At 42.6% G+C, this 21,803-nt stretch overlaps 1 long non-coding RNA gene across 3 annotated transcripts in view; it reads right to left on the reverse strand.

Moving 5' to 3' along the window:
- LOC309639870 overlaps window positions 1-12,062 on the reverse strand; it is a 29,467-nt gene extending 17,405 nt beyond the window's left edge. For 2 of the 3 annotated variants that reach the window (XR_014251901.1, XR_014251902.1), the window contains exon 1: window positions 7,698-12,062. This is a non-coding gene — a long non-coding RNA (uncharacterized lncRNA). The remainder of the gene's footprint in view (window positions 1-7,697) is intronic. The other variant, XR_014251903.1, reaches the window with a different exon arrangement.
- Window positions 12,063-21,803: the final 9,741 nt, after the last annotated feature.

Here is a 21,803-nt window from a genome sequence, read left to right on the forward strand (position 1 = left end):
CATGAGATCTTACTCCAAAATATAAACCACATGCAGAAATACTCCACCACAAGCCAGAATCAGCAGAAATAATAAAAAGTAGAATTTAACTTCTAAAAACTTGAGAAAATAGAATACTGGACATAAACTATATAACAGGGATGTTAAAACCACCAAAGTCACATTAAAAGGAATAAAAACATAAGAAAGAAACAAGACAATATTTTAAAAGGCCAGTAAATTTAGGAAACAGTAACAACAGCAACAAAAGAGAAATGCCAGAAATGAGAACTACAGTCACTAAAACTGAAAAAGCCAATGGAGGGTTAAATGGCAGATCAGATACATGAATAAAACAGACCCAAAGAATGTACAGAGAATGCAGCATAGAGGTTGGGAATATGAACTAGCAGATATTGGGCACAGAGACAAAATGAGACAGTGCAATATCCACCTCAAAAGGAATTCCCAAAGAAAAAACAGAGACTGGGAAAGAGGAAATATTCCAAGGTAAAACAACTGAGAAGTGATGAAAGACATGAATTTCAGGAATCATAACATTTCAACAAAAGGATAAAGGCATGATATCCCACAGGAAGGTAAAGAGAAAGATATATTACCCATAAAACAATGACAATTAAACCGACAGATTTCTTAACAGCAATATTAGAAGCCATAAGACGGTAAAACAGTTTCTTTAAAGCACTGAGAGAAAATGACTGTCAACCGAGAATTTTATACCTATCCAAAGAGTCATCTAAGATTGGAGACAGAATTAACACGTAGAAAGATGCAAAAGGCCCTTGCTCCCATGAACCTGTACACTAATTATACTTTTCTATAGGGCCAGCGGAGACATATGGATACAAGGATGTTTTGAGGAATTCAGTTTCCAAGAGAAGCAAGCTCTCTATAGGTTATCAGAGAACTGTGGCAGATTCTACACTTGGGGACAGGTGTCTGTTCTGGATATGGTCAGTCAGAGGAGAAGGTGCCATAAGCCAGAGGGACTTAACAAGAATGAGGAGAAATTAACAAAGTTTAGACATGGGTGAGGACTGATGGGAAAACCTGGAATCTGGAAGAGTCCCTAACAGGAATAAATTGTTTAGCCCAACAGTTTTTCATGGCACTCTTCCGGATTTTTGCCAAGAAAGTGCAGAGGTAAAAGAGTGGTGTTTCAGGGGTCCCCAAGGCCACCCACACACTCGGTAATTCACTAGAGGGGCTCGCAAGACTTGGCACAGTTGTGCTCATGGCTAAGGCGGATTATAGCAACACGGTAGGGACGCAGAGCAGATGAGTGAGGAAAGAGAAAGAGGCAGGTGCTGGAGGAGTCCGTGTGCGCGGTACCTGTGCTCTCTCCCTCCGATGAGGGGCCACACAGAGCACACTCCACCCCAGCAAAGAGAATGCAGCAACTTTTGTTTGATGTTTCTGCCCAGGAAAGACCAGTAGAGACTCAGCATGCAAGATGTGTCATGGAGGCTGGTCACACAGCAGCTTCCAAAAGGAAAGCAGGTGTCCACCATACACTACGCTGTTTATACAGTACAAGCAGACCTTGTTTTATTGTGCTTTGCTTTACAGCCCCTCACAGATACTGTGTTTTTCACAAATTGAAGCTTTGTGGCAACCCTGTATCGTGCAAGTCTACTGGTGCCATTTTTCCAACAGCATTTGCTCACATTGGGTCTCTGTGTCACATTTTGGTAATTCTCGCAATGTTTCAAACGTTGTCATTATTATTATATTTGTTATGGTGATCTTTGATCAGTGATGTTTGATGTGATTATTGCAAAAAAATTACGATTTGCTGAAGGCTCAGATGATGGCTGGCATTTTTTGGCAATAAATGATTTCTAAGTTAAAGTATGTACATTGTTGTTTTAGACATAATGCCATTGCACACTTAATAGACTACAGTAGAGAGTAAACATAACTTTCATACGCACTGGAAACCAAAAAATTCGTGTTTTAGGCTCACTTCACTGCAATGCTTGCCGTAGTGAGGTGGTCTGGAACCTCGGAGAAGGCCTCTGGCACCCCTTTATCAGTCAGGGAGCCTGTCACGGCAGTGCAGCGAACTCTCTACAAGCTGACTTGCCAGAGGCCTGCCTTGCAAACACCCTTTCAAAGACGGCAGCCTCAGGCCTACTATGTTAACCTTTTTGTTTTTTTCAACAGGTGGAAAGAGAAAATTTGCACAGTCCTGCATATTTTTGCAATGTTTGGATTCCAAGAGTCTTCCACAGTTGAATACACAGGTGAACCAAAATTAACTGAAACTGCAGTCCAACTCCCTCTCAGTTCAAATACTGAAAAGATCAAAAGGCAGTGTAAGTGGAAGCAGCTATGGGTGGGCTAATCATAGGTGAACCTAAGCTAAGTTAAATTGTGAACTCACTGCAATTCAACTCAACTCTAGAAAAAACCTGAATGATAAACCTCCACTCTAATTTCTAAAGGAAAGAGTTTGTACGCTCTGGAAAATGAATAAAACAAAAAATGGCATATTAGGGACTTCCCTGGTGGCGCGGTGGTTAAGAATTCACCTGCCAATGCAGGGGACACGGGTTTGAGCCCTGGCCCGGGAAGATCCCACATGCCGTGGAGCAACTAAGCCGTGCGCCATAACCACTGAGCCTGTGCTCTAGAGCCCATGAGCCACAACTACTGAGCCCACGTGCCACAACTACTGAAGCCCGTGTGCCTAGAGCCTGTGCTCTGCAACAAGAGAAGCTACTGCAATCAGAAGCCCACACACTGCAACGAAGAGTAGCCCCTGCTCACTGCAACTAGGGAAAGTACGCACATAGCAACAAAGACCCAAGGCAGCCAAAAATAATTAATTAATTAATTTAAAAATGGCACATTAGTTTCCACTATTTTTTATTTGCAATGTCTAGAATGTAATAAAATATAGATATATACCAAGAAGTAGAAAAATGTAACCAATAATTAAGGCCACAAAAAGTAAAACTGGCCTATAGAAGCAGAACAACAGATGAGCAAGTTATCGGAATTAACAAAGGAGAATTATAAAATAACAATTATGAATATATTAAAGAATTTAGAGAAAACATGAATATTATAGGGTTAAGGGATGGAATATTTCAGGAAAGAAAAGGAAATGATTTTTTTTAAAGAACCAAATGGAAACTCTAGACTGAAAAATAGCTGATATAAAATAGTTATTGAATGGACTTACCAGCAGATTTGACATTACAAAGGAAAGGATTCATGACCTTGAAAACTGGTTAATAAAAACTATACAATCTAAAGTATAAAAAATTGGAAAAAAAATTGTAGAGCATCAGTGACCTGTAGGACAACATCAAAAAATCTTAAATACTTGTAATTGGAGGGTCATAAAAGAGGAAAGAAAATAGGGCAGAAAAAATATTTGAGCAAATAATGGTTGAAAATGTTCCAAATTTGATGAAAAACACCATCTCACAGACACAAGAAGCTCAGAGTATCCCAAGCAGGATACACATAAAGAAAACCACAGCAAGGCCCATCACAGCCAAACTGCTGAAAACCAAAGATAAAGAGAAAATCTTTAAATCAGCCAAAGAATAAAAGACACATGACAGGGACTTCCCTGGTGGTGCAGTGGTTAAGAATCCGCCTGCCAATGCAGAGGACACAGGTTCGATCCCTGGTCTGGGAAGATCCCACATGCTGCAGGGCAACTAAGCCTGTGTGTCACAACTACTGAGCCTGCGCTCTAGAGCCCACGAGCCACAACTACTGAGCCAGAGTGCCACAACTACTGAAGCCTGTGTGCCTAGAGCCCGTGCTCTGCAATAAGAGAAGCCACCACAATGAGAAGGCTGTGTACTGCAACGAAGAGTAGCCCCGCTCGCTGCAACTAGAGAAAGCCTGCGTGCAGCAACAAAGACCCAACGCAGCCAAAAAAATAAATAAATAAATTTATCAAAAAAAATAAATTAGACTGTGGTTGCACAAGTAGATGACTGCAGAACCCTCTAAAGTTACTAAAAAATATTAAATTGTTCACTTCAAATGGGTGAATTGTATGAAACCACAATTGAGGAATAAATAAATAAGTTACTCTCCTGGGACTTGGTCATTTTTTGCTACTCTTGGGAAAGGGCCAGCAAATCTAGGCTCTGCCCTATCATGTGAATCTTCTGGACTCTGTCTTAATGCTCAAGTTAAAGGGCTATGGTCAGAACTCTTCACCAAGGGTGAATCCTTGGTCCTGGGCATCCTCCATCTCACATAAGCCGATTAGTTCATGGAAACTGGAATCTGTTGAATCAGTAGCAAATTAAATTCTGTTTAGTTGAGGCATACTCTTTGGCATCTAAACTCCCTATCTTGCTGGAAACTGACCTTCATTCAAAGCTCAGACTGGGTTTTCTATAGACTCTAAACAGAGCTAACAAGGACTAGAGTATGCAGAGGGTACCCCACAGCATTAATAGCAGTGCCTTTTATTTTTTTAATTTTTGGCTGCATTGGGTCTTCGTTGCTGAGAGCAGCTTTCTCTAGTTGCGTGGAGCGGGGGCTACTCTTCGTTGCGGTGGGCAGGCTTCTCATTGCGGTGGCTTCTCTTGTTGCAAAGCATGGGCTCTAGGCGCGTGGGCTTCAGTAGTTGTGGCATGCGGGCTCAGTAGTTGTGGTGCACGGGCTTAGTTGCTCCACGGCCTGTGGGATCTTCCTGGACCAGGGCTCGAACCCGTGTCCCCTGCATTGGCAGGCAGATTCTTAACCACTGCACCACCAGGGAAGTCCCAGTAGCAGTGTTTAACCCAAGAGCTCTGCAAAATCTCCAAAAAGCCCTGTGAATTCCACAATCATCTGTGAGACTTAACAGGTCCTCTACAGATATCTCAAGACCCCTTGGTACAAAACATTTAATTAGGTGCTTGGGAGTGAATGTGTTTCAGGCAAAGAACATGAGATATGGAATAAAACAAATAAGGTTCAGTCTGAGCTTTGTCTCTTGCTGGCCATGTGACTTTAAGCAAGGCACTTCACTTCACTGAGCCTGGTGTGTTTTGTTTTGTTTTAAATGGTGATGGAAACACAGACCACGTGGGATGCTTATAAGAATTAAAGGTGATATGGACATGAAAGTGCCTACTAAGGACCCTTAAGATAAGAAGTGGAAAACAGAATGATTACGAGAAGGGTTTCTGGAGCTTGAATGTGTACAGCAGAATCTTGTCTTTGCCTTGGAGTCCCCATCAACTCTTTAGCTTGAAGGGGCCCACATTCCCTTCTTTCTGTGCTGGAGGGGATTCGGGCCCTCTGGCCTGGCCTATCCTTATGTGGGAGCAAGAGAAGAAGCACGGTCCAAACACAGGACTGTACGTGGGTGGAGGGAGGGGTGAGCGCAAGTGTGCATGGTCTCTGAAAGGCTGCCTCTGAATTCCAGAAGCCTTGTCTCACACAAGCTTCCACAGCACAGCACTCTGGAAGGTCGGAAGAATGTGATTTTCTTCACAAGGGTGGGTGGCCTGGAAAATTGGGCATTATTCCATCATTCTCTCTGAAAGTAAGTGAGGAAGAGAGACAAAGAATGTGTGTGTGCAACATATAGCAAATGGGAAAGGAGAACATCAATTTCACTTTTAAAGGCATGAATAAAAGAGGAAATTGAATCCAACAGTTCATTAAGTGAATAATTTGCATCAGTTTCTCCTCAAAATACAAGAGTTCATTTTAACCTCATAATGTTCTTGAGTGTTCTAAATTAGTTAATACGTGTAAAAAGCTTAGAACTGAGACTGGTACACAAACATTTTATAAATGCTAGTTAGTGCTCTTATTATTGCATGATATGATTATAGAGAAATCAGAAAATACATGTAAGCTAAATAAAGAAACAATCACCCATAATCCCACTACTTCAAGGTAAGTAGTTTCTCAAAGGGTGGTAGAAACAAAAACGTGATCTTATAGTCTTTCTAACTTTGTGAACTGGCTTTAATGCTATATAGTGAAAACATATTTTTATATACATTTTTTTTTCAGACCAATAAATATACTCATAGACCTGTTGTTTTGGCCTATCAGAGGCCACCCAATCAGTCTCAGTCACTAATCCCCAAATGATACCTAACCCCTCACCCTGCGCCCCTGCCATGCATTACCTCCCCAGGTCCCCCAGCCATCGACTCCCAGAAGGTCTCCCTAAACCTGAGCTGCCGAGGCCCTTCAATGATTCACGCCCACAGGCTCCCCCCACCCCTTTCTCCATAGTCCATTCACTAGCCCCCAGACCAACCAACACGCTATATCCAGGTGTCCCATGTCTGCAATCACTGATTCCGAGGCCACCCAATCATTACCCTCAAAGACCCCTCACTCAATCCCACCCCCTGGGCAAACACTGGTAAGGCCCTCATCACTTACTCCACCAAGGCCGCCCCCAACAAGCCCTGCGACTCCCACTCAGACCCACGTGGCCCATCCCGGCCCTCCCACAGCCCTACCTCTTACACCAACAGCTCCCATCACCGACTCTCAAAATCATCCACCCCCACAGGCTTCTTCATGTTTTTGTAAAAATTATTTGTTTATTTGTTTGTTATTATTATTATTTGGCTGCGTCAGGTCTTAGTTGCAGCACGCGGGATCTTTCATTGTGGCGCTCGGGCTTCTCTCCAGTTGTGGCGCGTGCCAGTTTTCTCTCTCTAGTTGTGGCGTGTGGGCTTAGTTGCCCCGCGGCATGTGGGATCTTGGTTCCCCGACCAGGGATGGAACCCGCATCCCCTGCACTGGAAGGCGGATTCTTTACCACTGGACCGCCAGGCAAGTCCCCCCACAGGCTTCTTAATGATTCATCCTATTGTCCCCACGGACTGTCTCCCCAGTTGTCCAAATCCACTCCGTCCCCAGTCAGTCATCCTCATAGCTCAAAATTACGGGCAGAGGTCTACCAACCTCTGCCTTCCATCCCAGGAAACCAAACTGTTTCCCCCACAGCTGCCCAATCACTTCCTCTGATGACTGAGAGCCAACCTCCTCTATCACTCAGCCAGGTAAGGCTGCCCAGTCAGTCATCCACTGATCGTAAACTGACACAGCTTCCTCCACGAGCCTATAATTTACACGCACCGCACTCCCCCGCCCCATCACTGACCCATAGGGCCCCCAAGCCACTCGTCCCTACGGCACAGTGATAAGCTACTGAGAAAAATTCTCCCTCCAACGAGATCCGGTCTCCCCATTCACAGAACTCTCACAAACCCCAGCCATCCCCAAACCATACAGAACCCCAATCATTCACCCCACAAACATTAAACGTCATGGTTCCTCCAAACAGCAAGTTCGTCGCCCTCTGCCGACCTCAGCAGGCACCCAGTTTCTGCTCTCCACACAGGCCGCCGTCACCGACCTCCGGAAGGCACCCCAGGTCCAGGCTCCGCATCACTGACGCCTTCAGACCGACTCGGGTAACCTTCAAGCACCAGTGCCGCGCGCCCCACATCATGTATCCCTGCAGCTGTCCAGTCACTGTCTGCGGACCCACGGATCCCCACACGCCGGCCCTCGCACGTCCGCAATCACTTAAAGCCCCTTCTCCACGCCAGCTCGCCCCAATCACCCACCCCCGCGGCCCCGGTACTCGCCTCCCCAAGCCCGCACGGCGCCCGACGCAGCTGTCACGCTCCAGGCCCGCGACCTGCGACCCCAAGGCCCGAATCACCCAGTCTCCGCAGTCTTCAGCCACTCACCCCAAGAACCCCCGGTTCCGACCCTCACTGGCCGCCTCACTCGGCCGCACGGCTGTGCTGCGGGCCCGCAGCGGGACCCCGGCCAACGCGGACGCCGCCCCACACACCTGACCCCTCCCCCGGGGCGCGACGCTGACGCCGCAGGGCCGCGCAAGTGTCCGCGCAGAACTACATTTCCCAGAGGGCTCCGCGGCGCATCTGGCCGGGAGCTCCCACCGCCTCCTCTTCGCGGGTGGGCGGGCGGCGAGGATGGGCGTCTGGACCTGGCGTCAGCCCTCCTGTGACGCCGGGGGTCTTGAGGCGGAGCTGACCTGAAGCCCAGAGAGTGACGGTAGTGGGGGGAAACTAAGAGGAAACACCCTCTTAAGTGTATTGTTGCAAGAATTTTAGATCACATAGTGCAAAGTGGAGTATCCCACTACTTTAACAGTAAAACGTGGAAATAAATGAATTAGGCAGTAAGACATTGGGAAAAAACAAAACAGACGGCTGGGAAGCAGAGGAAATAAATGTGTGAAAGAAAGATATTGCCTGCCATAACAGTAAACAAAGGATGTTGCTGCCATCAAGACATCACATTGCAGCTGCCCCCATGGTGAGTCCTGAGGGAACTCAGGCTAGCAACAGGATGCCCCCCATCTAGCAGTCACCTGCTGCAGCCACCCCCCACCCCGACAGTGCACTCTGAGGGGACTCAGGATGGGAAAACACAGGACACTGGCCCCAGAGAGCTGAGGTGCACGTCAAAGGAATGACTTCAGTGAGCCCAGACTCTTGCATCTTCCCATATGTAGAAAAGCACTAAATCCCTTAACTTGAGGTATCCGGTTTTCTTTAATTAACAGTAATCTTTTGATGTTCCAACTACCTGGTCTTTGTTGCAAAAACTCCTCTGTATCCTGGTGCCCCCCGCCTCGCCTCTTCAGAGCAGTCTCTCACAGTTATCTGACATGCTGTGTCTTGGGCTTGAAGTCCTCAGAATGTCCACCAAATAAAAGATAACTCTCAACTTTTAGGTTGTGCATTTTTTTCAGTCGACGATGCAGCACGTAAATCAGTCCTTATGTATCACATAAATCTAGTTCTTTGAAAATTTAGGAGCAACATGGATGGACCTAGAGATTATCATTCTAAGTGAAGTAGTCAGACAGAGAAAGACAAACATCATATATCACTCATATGTGGAATCTAAAAAATGATACAAATGAACTTGTTTACAAAACAGAAACAGACTCACAGACATAGAAAACAAACTTATGGTTATCAAAGGGGAAAGGTGGGGGGGAGGGATAAATTAGGAGTTTGGGATTAAAATATACACATTACTATATATAAAATAGGTAAACAACAGGACTTCAATTTAAAAAACCACTGTAAATCAAGTACTTCAATGAAAAAAATATTTTTCATTGAAGTATAGTTGATTTACAATGGTGTGTTATTTTCAGGTGTACAGCAAAGTGGTTCTTTTCCCATATAGGTTATTACAAAATACTGAATATAGTTCCCTATGCTATACAGTAGGACCTTGTTGTTTTATCCATTTTATATATAATAGTTTGCATCTGCTAACCCCAAACTCCCACTCCATCCCTCCCTCTACCTCCTCCTTGGCAACCACAAGTCTGTTCTCTATGTCTGTGAGTCTGTTTCTGTTTCGTAGATAAGTTTATTTGTGTCTTTTTTTTTTTTTTTTTACTTTCACTATTTATTTATTTATATTTTTATTTAAAAATTTTTTTTGGCCATGCCACGTGGCATGTGGGATCTTATTTCCCCAACTAGGGATTGAACCCATGCCCCCTGCAGTAGAAGCACAGAGTCTTAACCACTGGACCACCAGGGAGGTCCCTGTGTCACATTTTAGATTCCACATATAAGTGATATCATATGATATTTGTCTTTCTCTGTCTGACTTCACTCAGTATGATAATCTCCAGGGCCACCCATGTTGCTGCAAATGGAATTATCTCATTCTTTTTTATGGCTGAGTAATATTCCACTGTATATATGTACCACATCTTCTTTATCTATTCATCTATCGATGGACATTTAGGTTGTTTTCATGTCTTGACTATTGTAAATAGTGTTGCAGTGAACATTGGGGTGTATGTGTCTTTTTGAATTATGGTTTTCTCCAGAGCCCAGAAATGTTGCAGGAAGGGGGACCACTTCCAGGGCCCGAGAGTGGGCTCTTGTCTAACACTTGGAAATGAATTGTCCGAGCAGACACACATGCTGACAAAGCAAAAGACTTTGTTGGGAAGGGGCCCTCTGGGCAGAGAGCAGCAGGGTAAGGGAACCGAGGAGAACTGCTCTGCCGTGTGGCTCACGGTCTCAGGTTTTATGGTGATGGGGTTAGTTTCTGGGTTGTCTCTGGCCAATCGTCTTGCTTGGCCCATATTTGGTCTGACTCTGGGTCCTTTCTGGCGGTGCGTGCATCTCTCAGCCAAGGTGGATTCCAGTGCAAAGGATTCTGGGAGGTTGGTAGGACAGAATTATGGGCTGGTGTCTCCTCCCTCTTTCTGGCCCCTCCTGAATTCTGCCGGTTAGTTTTCGGTGGCAGCACCATGTTCCTTATTGGGACATCCCGTTGTGAGAAAACTCAGGCAAGTGGTTACCATCATGCCTGGCCGAGGCAGGTGGTTTCGGTCAACAGTTTCCTAACAACAGTGGGATTGCAGGATCATATGGTAGCTCTATTTTTAGTTTTTTAAGGAACCTCCATACTGTTTTCTATAATGGCTGCACCAATTTACATTCACAACAACAGAATGGAAGGGATCCCTTTTCTCCACACCCTCTCCAGCATTTATTATTTACATTTATTATTTACTCTTTGATGATGGCCATTTTGACTGGTGTGAGGTGATACCTCACTGTAGTTTTGATTTACATTTCTCTGATAATTAGAGATGTCGAGCATCTTTTCATGTGCGTTTTGGCCATCTTCTTTGGATCAATACAAATTTTTTTTAAAAAGAAAATTTATATAGGTAAATCATTACCAATCCAAATTAAGAAAAAAGGTGAAAAGTGCACAGGTATGCAAAACTGGGAATGAGAATGTGGAAATAACCACAGAAAAATAAAAGATTGGGAGCACAATACTTTGCCTGATTCTATACTAATTTTGAAACTACCATGGAATGAATTATTTCCAAGGAATATTTAGATAACCATAATTAAGTTAAAAGATAGAAAACCTTGGGCTTCCCTGGTGGCGCAGTGGTTGAGAATCTGCCTGCCAATGCAGGGGACACGAGTTCGAGCCCTGGTCTGGGAAGATCCCACATGCCACGGAGCAACTAGGCCCGTGAGCCACAACTACTGAGCCTGCGCGTCTGGAGCCTGTGCTCCGCAACAAGAGAGGCCACGATAGTGAAGAGGCCTGCGCACCGCGATGAAGAGTGGCCCCCGTTTGCCGCAACTAGAGGAAGCCCTCGCACAGAAACGAAGACCCAACACAGCCAAAAATAAATATTAAAAAAATAAATAAATAAATAAAAGATTACTATTAAAAAAAAATAGAAAACGTTGCAGAGCAATAACCTTTGGTAAAATGGAAAAATTTTCAGTCATACTCATTGGAAAGCACCAGGTTGACACATTTCAAATGCTGAATTTTTTCAAATCTTTAAATGGTAAGGAATAAACTGTTGCAGTGAATGTAGAATGGAAAGTCTCCCTCTTCATATTACAGAAACAGGATAACTTGGATGTAATGCTACAAAGGTAGCATTAAAAAAACAAACAAACTAGAAATCACCTATAGATATTGATGCAAAAATAAGAGCTTGACAAATTGGAGTATTCATTTAAAATATACCATGACCTAATGGGGTCCATGCCAGGGATTCAAGAATTCTACAAAATTAAGAAAACTATTAATAAATTCATCATATTAACATATCAAGTGTGAAAAACATATGATCATTTATATAGACAGTTAAATAAGCATTTGATAAATTTGAATGTCCATCTACATTTTTAAACCCTTAAAATTGGAAGGCTTATATATCAGCCTAACATGATAAAAAATACATATTAATCATGTAGTTGGAGGGGGTCATAAGAATTCCCATTAAAATCAGGAATAAGCCACCATTACCATTATTTGTTTTTCTATTTAATTTGTAAGCATTTTAAAATCCACAAAAGTATGGAGGCTAATGCACAGACACTCAGGTATCTATCACACCCAAATTATTAAGAATTGTATTTGTTCATATTTGCTTTTAAATATTTTAATAAAAGAAATAAAACATTGTTTTCAGCTATTCATTAGCCCTAATACATCAGTCCCACTCCCTTTAGCCGTCCCTCCCAGCCCGAGGAGAGACGGCTCTAGTTCATCCTGTGTCTTTCTACTCAGAGCATCTATAGCTTTACTACACAGACTACATGCAGTGATGTTGTCTTAATCCATTTGGACTGTTATAACAAAATATCGTGGACTGGTGACTTATAGACAACAGAAATATATTCCTCACAGTTCTGGAGGATGGGAAGTCCAAGATCAAGGCACCAGCAGATTCAGTGTCTCCTTAGGGCCCCAGTGCTGGTTCACAGACGGCCATCTTTTCTCTGTGCCCTCACATGGCAGAAAGGGCAAGGGAGATCCCTGGGGCCTCTTTATAAGGGCACCAATCGCATTCACGAGGGCTCCCCCCCATGATCTGATCGCCTTCCAAAGGCCCCCACCTCCAAACACCATCACACTGAGGAGTAGGTTTCAACTTATGAATTTCGAGGGGACACATCCGTCAGTCTACAGCAGATATTTTGTTTTATTTTATTTATTTTTTGTTTTATTTTTAATTCATATGAATGATAGGTAAGATGTAACATTGTTTTAATTCCTTTTTTTTAAAACAACATTAGGTTTTGCCTATATGGATGAATATAGATACGGCTCATTCATTTAAACTATGATATAGTGTTCAATTTTACGAATACACCATAATATATGCTGATTGTTAGATATTTGGTGCTTTTTGTTTGTTTTTAGTTTTTAGTTTTGTTTGGTTTTACTATTCCTAGCCTAATCAGCCTAGGGACTTTATCCCTCACTACAGGGATAACTACAGATCTGTAGTTCAACAACGTTCAATTTATCGACTCATTGCAATGAAGGAAGGTAAACGCCTGAGAAAGCATGGGTCATCAGTCCAAACAAAGGAAGAGATCAATAATTAAAGTATTTAGGCGAAAGGTAAATTTGGGTGAAATTTACATGAAGCAGTGTTTTGATAGCACAACGAGGCTGTGTGTAAAGGGAACAATATCAGGTCCAGAATGCCAAGTGGGCCCAGGGTCTGGTTTCCTAAGAAACTACAAAGATAAGATGACTGTGGACGTCTGTGTCCGGACACCCCTTATCTGAAGCTCTGCCCCTGGGCTGGAAAAGAGGTTGCTTCTCTGGGTCAAAGTCATTTAGGTCCCCCAGGCAAGAGTGAGATATATTTTATTTTTACTGATATACTTTCAAAGGGCACAGTTTACGATGGTTTATGATTTTAGAGATAAAGTTTTCTCAGTAAGGAAGAAAGCAGCAATCACTCTAAGAGGGCTACTTGATGAAAATTTACAGCTTGTCCTAGGGAGAAACATTGCTTCCTGTTAACTTTGCAGGTGCCTTAATTTACATCTGTCCTTCCAACCTAATGAGGGGCAGGGTTTACTTTCTTGATCCAAAGTAATTTTTACTTTTGCAACTGATTCAGCATTACTTCAAGGAACAATCTTACACATATTTCCTTGTCCTCCTGTGGACGTGTATCTACCAGTAATGGATGAGGGCTCCCATTACTCCCCTGTTCACATGTTCTATGAAGAGCTTTTGCCTGTTTAGTTTTCTGACTTTTGCTTATAGATTTACAGGAGGTCTTTATTTAATATATTCTGGATACTAATTCCATGTAATTATTGTCAAGTTCCTTCTGACGTGATGCTAGTCTTTCTATTTTGCTTATGGTGATTTTTTTGTTGTACAGAAAATTTGAATTTTAATATATTTAAATTTGTTAATCACTTTTTATTGTGAACAATACTTTTTCTGACTTGCACGGGAAATTCTTCTCAAGAGTGTTGAATAGAAGCGGTGCTACCAGGCAGATTTGATTTTTTCCTGACTGGAAAGGCTATATCTTAGAATGGTATGTATTGCAAGCTTTTAGTACAAATACCTTTTCAGGTTAAGGAAGTTCCTTTCTACTCCTACTTTGAAAAATAATTTTCTTTCCTTTTCATTTTTTAACATTGAATATCAAAAGTTTTAGGATGTTATTTTCTGCATCTATTGAGAGGATCAAACAGTTCTTGTCTATTTTATAATTTGTTGATTTGGTGACTTCTGTTAAAAGATTTCCTAATGTCCAGTTGCCTATGTAGTACTGGGATAAACCCAAATGATCAAATGTAAGTCCATAAAAATATGTCTATTGTGTACATATAAAAACACATATTTATAGATACATGTATATTGCCTGATTCACTTTTGTTCACATTTAACTGAGGATTTAAAAATCTATATCCTGGTTTTTTTTTTATTAATAGGCCATTTTTTTTAGAGCAGTGTCAGTTTTACATAAAAATGGATTGTAAAGTACAGAGAGTTCCCTTATACTCCACTCCCCCATCTGCAGACAGTTTTCCCTATATTTACATCTTATATTACTGGGGTATATTCGTTACAATTGATGCACTAATATTGATACATTATGATTATTATTAAAGTCCATAGTTTACACCAGGGTTCACTTTTTGTGTTCTACACTCCCCGAGTTTTGACAAAGTTGTATCCACCACTACAGTATCATGATTAGTTTTACTGCCCTAAAAATCTCCCATGCTCCACCTATTTGCACCTCTCTCCATAACTAGAACTGCCCCCCCCAAGTCTCAGCAACCACTGATCTTTTTACTGTCTCCACAGTTTCACCTTTTCTAGAGTGTCATATAGTTGAAATCATATAGCTGAAATCATATGGTAGCCTTTTCACATTGGCTTCTTTCACTTAGCAATGTGCTTTCAAGATTCCTCCATGTCTTTTTACAGCTCATTTTAAAATTTCTGAATAATATTCCATTATATGGATGCACACAGTTTGTTTATATATTTACCAGTTGAAAGACATCTCGATTGCTTCCAAGTTTCAGTACTCATGAAAAAAGCTGCTATAAATATTCATGTGTAGGTTTTCATGTGGATATGAAATATTCATGAAATTTCATTTGGACATATTTATTTGGATAAATACCAAGGGGCACGATTTCTAGATTACATGGTAAGAGCATGTTTAATTTTGTTAAAAAATATGCCAAACTGTCTTCCAAAGTGGCTGTACCATTTTGCATCCCCACCAGCAATGAGTGAGAGTTCCTGTTGCTCCTCATCCTCGCCAGCATTTGGTGTTCTCAGTGTTTGGGATTTTAGCCATTCTATATGTACCTGGTGGTATCTCATTGTTATTTTCATTTGCACTTCCTTAGTGACGTATGATACTGAGCAGCTTTTCATATGCTTATTTGTCATCTCTATGTCATCTTTGGTGAGGTGTCTGTTCAGGTCTCTTGCCCATTTTTAAATTGGGTTGAGTATTAGAGAAACAGAGAAACAGAACCAATAAGATGTATCTAGATCTATCTCTCTGTACATATTTTTGTTTGTTATTGGGTCATTTGACAAAACCTGAACATGGACAATAGATTAACAGAATTGTATCACTATTAAAAGTTGATAACTCTAAGGGGATTATGTAAGAAAATATCCTTTTCTTAGGAAATACACATTGAAGTATTTAAGGGTAAAGGTATATTTATGCAATTCTCAAATAACATCACACACGCATACACATATGGGTGAGAGACAGAAAATACATAACACAATAATGCAAAAGTGGGGGTGAATTGTTTACAATAGGTGAATCTGGGTAAAGGATATTCAGATGCTCTATGTACTGTTCTCACTCCTACAACTTTTCTGTACGTTTGAAATTATTTCCAAACAAAATGGGTTTTTTTTTCCTCAAAAAAGAAAAAAGTTGGTCAAAACAAATGCATATCATTGAGAAAAACCGGAACACTGGGCACAAAATCAAAATCTAACAGGCTTGCAGGAAGAAAAAGGTCACATACAAACGATTAGGAATCAGAAAAGCTTCCTGCTGGAAGCAAGAAGATCATGGAGCAATGCATTCAAACTCATAAGAAAATGTGCTTACAGAATCACAGTGAATCAATGCTGAATATTGCCCTGACCACAGTGACAAGGTACTAGTTTGGAAGCATGAGGACGTGGGAAGAGTGTGCACTTGTGGAAGCCAAACCCTCACCCCGACAACAAACCTACGGCTCGTGCCTCATCACAGAAGCAGGATGGACAGCGGAGGTAAAGCGCATTGTCCCATAACTGACATGGTGATCTCCTCCATAATCCAAGTGCTTGATGTGTCTTTGTCAGCTTGGGCTGCTGTAACAAAATGCCATACAATGGGTGGCTTAGACAACAAAACTGATCTTCTCACTGTTCTGGAGGCTCAGAGTCCCAGATCAGGGTTCCAGTCAGGGTGGTTGGGTCCTGGTCAGTAGATGGCTGCCTTCTCACTGTGCCCTCATGGGGCAGAGAGAGAGCTCAAGCCCTCCAGTGCCTCTTTTTAGAAGGGCACAAATCCCATCATGAGGGCCCCACCTTCATGATCTCATACCACCTTACCTCCAAAGGCCCTGCCTCAAATACCATCGCTTTGGGGCTTAGGGCTTCAACACATGAATTTGGGTGGGGGGGGCATAGACATTCAGTGCATAACAGCATGCATATGTTTGATGAACATAAAAACTTAAAGCCGCAGTGATAGTTCTTGTCTTGTTTAAATTTTTTAACTAAAGGGGTTTTAAATAGGTTAGGTTTCTTCACTGAGTTTGACATCTGATGAGCACCAAATGCCAGATTGGGAGCAGATTTAGGGAGCTCCTTTCTATCCCAAGCATTTTTTTTTTCCTAAAGAAAGAATTGGAATTGAATTTTATCACATACTTCTTCTATTTCTTATCTTTAAATCTATTCATCTGAATGTGTTAGTTAATAGTAATAGATTTTCCAAAGTTAACTGTTTCAATCCTAGGGTGAACTTACTTGTCACTGTTGTTTTTAATATATTGCTAGACTCAGTTTGCTAAAGTTATTTTGGATTTCTTTATTGATGTTCAAAGTGAGTTTGATCTCTTCTCTATATTTTCTGAAAAAAGTATTTGATCTAAATTTTCATATTTTATAGTTTCCTCTAATAATTTTTCAAAACTCTTTTTTCATTAGATGCTGTTTACTTTTTACTTTTCTCAACCTTTTTGAGAGATTCATCATTTAATTGGCATTTTCAAAGAATTTGTTAATAATTTTGTTGATAATCTATATTATATGTTTATTTTTTCTATATCAGTGATTTTTCTCTCTGTTCTTCTCATTTAGCTAATTTAATTAATGTGCTGTTTAAAAATATTTCAAAGCCTGTGGGCAAAATTGTCAACACCCACTACTAGCAGCTTCAGCCTTCCCTTCCACCACTAGTTCCTGTCTCTCCGTTTCTTCCGGAGCCTGAATCAGCACCTTACTGTCCCCGTGTGGCCTCACCTACTACCCCCAGGACTCCAGCTTCTGTTCAACCCTCTCCTTGGCCCTGGCTGCTCCTTTTAGGATAAGTGTGAATGAATTCAGTTGTTCCAATTGTGCCTTTTCATTGAGCACTTTTGTTTTCCAGTCATTAAGAACAAGGAGAATTATTTAATTGTTAACAAAATGATTGTTTTTCAAATTATAACAGGATGTGATCATGGTTTATCATGTAGAAAATAGACACATGCAAAAAGAAAGTAATTGCCTTTAATCACACTGCTCTGGGACAAGCAGTTGAAATCATATTACATCCACTGCACTGGTACAGTTGGCTAACCACACTCCAAAGGATAAGAAAACCACTAGGTATTTTCTAAGTAAAGATTTATTGAGATATAATTTATACAAACTAAAAGTCACTCTTTTTATATCAACATGTGTACATTTTGACAAATGCGTAATTGCATACCCACCACCATAATAAAACCCACTAGCTTTTAATATTATTTGAAACTTCTAATTACATTTACCAAAGCTTTGAAAAATGCACCCACATAATGGCCTACGGGGATGAACCAAATGACTGCTGTTTATTGTGCTAAAGCAGGAGGATTAAAAGGGAGGAAACAAGTAACTTGCGTGGAGGACCCCAAAGGAAAGGCCATGGCCGGGACCAGGCTTACAGCCCCACTGCGGATAAACACACCAGATGGGAAACTAGGAGAGAAAAAAGCTGCCCCAGGCGTAAGAGTCTGATGTGGAGCCTCAATCAGAGATCACTAAGGGCTGAGAAGGGAGGGAGAGATTCCCAGGGAATGGACCTAAGGTGGGACTTGAAAGCTGGGAAAGCTTCAAATTAGAAGAGAGTAGATTTGCAAGTAGGGGCGCTGGGGACTGACTGAGCAGGAGATTAATACCAACAGTAACCTGGCTGGGAAAAGTCCATGCCAGCCGTGGCTGACTAGACAGCAGAGCGGCAGTCTGTATGGTCTTAGTCCATTCAGGCTGCTATAATACCAAGACTGGGTGGCTTACAAACAGCAGGAATTATTGCTGAGAGTTCTGGAGGCTGGAAGTCGAAGACCAGAGTGCCAGCATGGTCGGGTTCTGCTGAGAGCCCACCCCACCTAGGTCGCTGACTTCTCGTGTACCCTCACCTGGGGGAAGAGATGAGCTAGCTTTCTCGGGTCTTTTACGAGGGCACTGATTCCAGTCAGGAGGGCTTCACCCTCATGACCTAAACACCTCCAAAGCCCCAGCTCCTAATGCCTTCACTTTGGGGTTTAGGATTTCAACATATGAATTGGGGGGAAATACAAATATTCAGATCATAGTAGAAATCAAGTTACAATAAGCTATTAAATGTTGGGAATGAAGACCAGGTATGATTCTAGAGGTGCAACTGAAAGATCCACGTGGGGGACACAGCAGAGCACAGGCAGGCACTGGGACTCAAGGTTCACGTCCTGGCTCCCCAGTGACATCTGTTACCACCTCTGTTTCCCACCCACATAACAGCAAGATTAAACTGGATGGCCCTAAGAGGCCCTTCTGACTCACATTCAGGACTAGGGGAAATGGGCAGTAGCAATAAGGCTCATTAATAACGGTATGTATTGGGCCCTCACTATATACAAGGCTTTCCACTTCCTATTGCATTCAGCCCTCCTAACAATCATATGTAGCATGTACTATTATGATCATCCTCATGTGTTAGGAAAGCAAGGAGCTGAGAAGGCATGTCTGAGGTTATATGTTGAGTGACGTGGCCAGGACCTGAGCCCAGGCAGACCCACCATCTGAACCACCACCCTCTGTTAGCCCTGTTCCTTAGGTGACAGCAACTGTACACGAGTGAATCATTAGAGGGGGTGGGAGAGGGAATGCACATGAAATTAAACACGATGTACTGAAACAAGAACAGGACTTGGTTCCAGACTATACATCAGGGAACAAGAATAAGGAAAAGGACTGAGGCTTCTAGAATGGGAGACTGGAGGAATGTTGTTACCAGTGACAGAAGGATTTGCAGCTTGGGAAAGGCAGTGAACGTGTATTTCAGAATTATGAGAGGCCTATGTATTCAAAAAATTTGAAATAGAATTACCACATGATCCCGTAATTCCACTTCTGGGAATAACTAAATAATTAAAAGCAGGGCCTCAAAGAGACGTTTGTACACCCATGTTCACAGTGACATCATTCACAACAGCTAAAATGTGGAAAACAGCCCAAGTGTCCATCAATGGATGAAAGGATAAGCAAAATGTGATGTATATATACAATGGAATATTATTCAGCCTTAAAAGGAAGGAAATTCTGACACCTGCTACAACATGGATAAACCTTGAGGAAATTATGCTCAGTGAAATAAGCCAGTCACATAAGGACAGATACTGTAGGATCCCACTTGTATGAGGTACAGACAGAAAGTAGAAAGCTGGTAACCAGAGGCTGGTGCAGGGGGCTTTGGGGAGTTTAATGGGTACAGAATTTTAGTGTTGCGAGATGAAAAGAGCTATTGAGATGGATGATGGTAATATATTCACAATATTATGAATATATTTAACACACTGGAGTGTACACTTAAGATAGTTAGGGTGGTATATTTTATGTTATATGCATGTTAGCACAGTTTTTAAAAATGAAAAAAAAAAAGAGGCCTGTGCATTATTTATTTTTTACTTTGGTCTTATGAAGAATCTTGCAAATAGCTAAGGCAGGTGTAATACCTATTTTAGTCAAAACTCTTTTGATTGCAAGAGACAGAATGCAACTAAAGCAGAAGATTAGGAAACAAACAGAGAATGTGAGAGTGTAGATACCTCAGGGACGAGTGGGTCCAGACCTCAAATGACATCACTGGGACCTTCCCTAGTCATGTCTCCGCTTCATTTTAAGTCTAGAACCTTCCACCCCGGCTGAAGATCGGGTTCTCCAGGTAGGGAGGATGCACCAGAGCAGCTCCACCCTCCAAGGGAGGCCACCGCTTGGCACCCGTTTATAGGGTCTCGGTAAATACAACTTCTTGACTCACATGCCCAAAACCTGGGCCGTCACTGGCCGACGGGATAGAATATGGCCGCGGCCAGGCAGGCCAGAACACTGCATTTGCAGTGAGGAGGGGGGGGCCAGGATTCCGACCCCCAGCACAGGATGAATGGACTGGACAGACACCGCAAGACCACATAACCCCATTTTAGTTGTACAGATTGGAAATTGGAGCTCAAAAAAGTTTAATTTGTCAAAAACTATGCAATAGTAAAATGGCTAATAATGCAAATGAGGTATGCCTTTTGTGATCCTAATTTTTTCAGACCCTCAGTCTTTCCAGCTTTAGTTTGTGACAAATGCCAGTAAGGATTTTGAGATATCTAAAGAAATTAGCTGGTTTATACAGGGATGAAAACAGCATAATTAACAGCAGGGTAACAAAGAGCACTTCATTTCTAGGGAGATAGAGGGGTTCAAACCCAGCCCTGCCACCTGGTGGGACCCTGGCACCAAAGTAGCTTAGATTGAGCGTGGAGCTAAACACTAAGCAAGCAAACAGTAAGAGAAACACGGGACGCGCCAGGCACAGAGCTCACCTGCCACCAGCACCGCACTGACCACGTCCGGGGACTTCTCATTCCTTCCATAGGGAAGCCTCTCAACAAGGCGAACACGTGAGACTTAACACCCACACTCAGGCATGAGTCAAAGACGGGACCTGATTGACGCTAGTGGGCCATCAAGGCAGGACAGGAGCCGAGGACTGTGTCTCCCGCAGGGACAGCCCGGACGTGGGGTGTGGGATCGAGGCCTGGCTGTGTCCGCTCTGGCAGCACTGCCCCGTGTTTCGTGGGGACGTGGATTTGGTGTCTGATGGAGTTTCCAACGTGAACTGTCTACGGCCCTACCCAGACCCTCCTCTTCAGAAGGCGCAGGGCAGGTGTGGGTAAACTGTCTTAGACTCTGTGTCTCATCTCTATTTTTCTTGAAAGTTATGCTCTTGGTACAGCTAAGCTATGAGTATCCTACTCTTTTAAACCTCAGAGGAGTAGGGGAGTTCCCAGATTAGTTTGTAAAAAAACAAGCTGTTTTCCTCTGTGCAGATCGCAGGCCCCAGGCAGGTGAGCAAAGGGCTGGTTACAGCACTAACTTGTAACATCACCAACTGCTTTTCCTCTAGGTTAGGTGTACCGGATCATGACGTGCTGCAAAGGGATGCGAATTCAGATTGAGTTTGGGATACCCTTTGGCATGAAAGGGAGCGTTTACTGTTCCCGATGATCACGCTCACACATATGAATTCATCAATCTGTTACCCAGTAAACACATGGGTACAGAGGTTTTCCTCTCAAATGCAGCACCGAGGGAAGTGTTAGCAGCAGGCGTGAGCTGACACAGGCCAGATGCCCTGATCTCCGGATGCCCCTCAACAAGGGACAGCAGCCTGACTTCATCATCGGCCACTTACCCACCCTCGTACCGGAGCACAGCGGTCCCCG

Source organism: Balaenoptera physalus (genome assembly GCF_965194825.1).
Source record: "Balaenoptera physalus genome assembly, chromosome: 12".
Taxonomy (NCBI): Eukaryota; Metazoa; Chordata; class Mammalia; order Artiodactyla; family Balaenopteridae; genus Balaenoptera; species Balaenoptera physalus.